At 45.1% G+C, this 2,679-nt stretch overlaps 1 pseudogene; it reads right to left on the bottom strand.

Moving 5' to 3' along the window:
- Window positions 1-2,027: 2,027 nt before the first annotated feature.
- LOC112821942 (mitochondrial pyruvate carrier 2 pseudogene) overlaps window positions 2,028-2,679 on the bottom strand; it is a 7,306-nt pseudogene continuing 6,654 nt past the window's right edge.

The raw sequence follows: 2,679 nt of genomic DNA, 5'->3' as shown, positions 1-2,679 counted from the left end.
AACCCATTGGGTTTAACCCCCAAGTCTGTGGTCTAGCAGAGCTGTGGCACCACATCCAGGAGAAGCAATCAGCAGTCTATCAGAATAGTGTAGCTCCCACTGCATGAGGCTTCTCCCTCCATATTAAGCACTATTCTTTCGTGGGACTGTTAATTCACAGTAATGATTTTTGTCCCCAGAAAGCTACGTAGTGGGTCATAATATAAATTTAAAAACTCAAAAGCCATACTGGACTAGAGCACTCCTTATTCTATTTCCCATCCTAAATTAGGTCCAGCCACATTGCCCAAAAGAGCTCATTAGTGATTCTTCAGTGAAACTAAATGACAACATTAAGTTATTCCAATAATTTGTTAATAATAAAAAATATTCCAAATTCGGGTATAAACTTTCTCCCATTACGAATTTCCCAGGTTCAAATTACAACCACAAAATGAAATCCCCTGAATATTAAAGCCTAAAATCAAATTATCTCGCCTTTGTGTTAAAAGTCAAGAGAAATTAAAGCCCTAAATTCCACCCTCCTTAATTTCTTATTCTTCTGGGTCCATCTAGAGGAATCCCCAAATTTAGGTGAGACTGTGGTTGTTTTAGTAGCTGCAGGGGGGAGTTCTCTTGCACTGGAACAGGGGTTGTTCTCTTTGGACCTTAAAGGTTCAGCTGTCCCCATATGTGCCTCACTTTTGAGGAGATCAAAGAGCACACTAGTGATTATCAAAGTACCAGACTTGAACCCACTTACTGTAAAGATTTATTTATTTATTTTAGAGAGACAGCGCAGGAGGGACAGAGGGAGAGGGAGAGAGAATCTCAAGCAGACTCCCCACTGAGCACAGAACCCATTGCAGGACTCGATCTCATGACCCTGAGATCACCGCCTGAGCTGAAATCAAGACTCTTAACCGACTCTGCCACCCAGGTGCCCCTCAAACCCATTTATTTTAGAAAGCACATCAATCCCTGGCAGTTAGCAGGTATCTCAGACAAAATTGTATTCCCAGAATCCTCTACTTATATTGCCAAAGGCTATAGCCAAGATTCAGTGAAATCTGAGAGGGGACAAATACACAGAAATGGGGCAGAATCCTTGACTTCAGCCTTGCCATGATGCTGGTCATTCTATGTCTTTGTTGGAAGAACATGGCCTTTATGGCACCATTTTTCTCCATATTAGGGGCAGGGGATGGGAAGGACATGCGTACTGTCTCAGCACTTGGAGGGTGAACTTGAGACCTGGCTCCCTTCTTAGAAAGTCTAGAAATCTTCAGCGGTGGCAGTCCTAGGCACTGGCTCTTACTTGATGGCCCCTTCATTTCCCATCCGACATATTGAAAACATCTTGATTTCCATTTGCCTCGAAGCCCTGTGTTTCCGGCACCCCACTGCTGAAGTACATGTGGGTTCTGCCTGGCGACCTGGTCCCCACTCGCTCTTGGGATGACGCATTTTCAGTGCCATGTCCCAGTGGTGGTTGTCACACTGTTTCTCGTTCTGAAATTACTCAGACGCAGGAAGCCTGCCTCCTCCAGAAGGCTTCTCCCTTATCTCACATTACTTTCAGCTGGAAAATCACTCTCAGCAGATTCCTGAACGGAGGCTGCTGCCGCTTCCAACCTGTGCCCTGGGGCCCAGTGAGAAACAAGACCCCACCATGTCCTCCTCAAGACCCCAGCTTCTGATGGTTCGGGCTCCGAATGGTCCTTCTTCCAACTACGTCTTGTTCTGCAGCAGTGGCATATGATTTGAGTGCTCTCTTGCCCCAGTTCTCTTCAGAAAAAGCAAATTTTCTTTTAATCAGACTTATTGAGGCATAACTCATATACAATAAAATTCACTATTTTTTAAATTCAAAGTTTGCTTTATTTTTCTGTTGAATCAACTATTAGCTCCCAGTATACAGTTTGATTTTTTTTATGCCTTCCAAACATTAGCACAGTTATCAGCTTATCAATAAGCAAATAATAAATCAATTTAGTCCCAGTGGTTATGTCTAGAACAATCTAGATTGTGCGGGTGGTCGGGAACTCTTAACTGTTTGCTTTAGCTTTTAGTTCTTGGTTCTATCTCCAAATACGAAAGAGCTGAGAGGCCTCTGCTGTCCCCACAAAGAGGTTAACAGCAAACAGACTCCAGGTTTTTGGAATAATTACAAGTGAGTATCTTAACCAAATAAACCTTGTGGCCCTCCCAACAGAGGTTGAGTTGAGTTTCTCTGCAGGTCTGGCTGTATCCGCCAGACAATCCCACACACACCAGTCCCTGTTTCATAATAGGAGCCCAGGGGGGGAAAGCTGTTTGGGGACCTGCCCAGTGATTGTACAAGGACCTCAATTTCTCAGGCACCAGGAGCTCCATTTTGTCGAGGACCCAGTGGTAGGTGGCCCAAAGGCCCCGGGGGGCCAGCTAACGTCTCTTCAGATGGGTGACTGTGGGGGGTGGGAGAGTGGCCACATGCTCGTGGCTGACAAAGAAGGGCACTCCTCACCTCCTCCTGCCACCATGCCTCGCGTCCTCCTCTCCCCTAGGGTGTCCTTCCCACCACTCAGCCTGCCCTCCTGAGAACCCACCAGGCGTCCAGGGCCCAGAAAAGAAAAAAAAAAAAGATTCACCATTTTTAAGGAGACATTTGATGCGGTTTTTTGTGTGTTCGTTTTTTTATATTTATTTTGTTTTATTGTA

This window comes from Callorhinus ursinus, unplaced genomic scaffold (genome assembly GCF_003265705.2).
Source record: "Callorhinus ursinus isolate GAN/ISIS: 27379988/994484 unplaced genomic scaffold, GSC_fseal_2.0 scaffold8, whole genome shotgun sequence".
Taxonomy (NCBI): Eukaryota; Metazoa; Chordata; class Mammalia; order Carnivora; family Otariidae; genus Callorhinus; species Callorhinus ursinus.
This window is presented reverse-complemented; position numbering and strand designations above follow the sequence as displayed.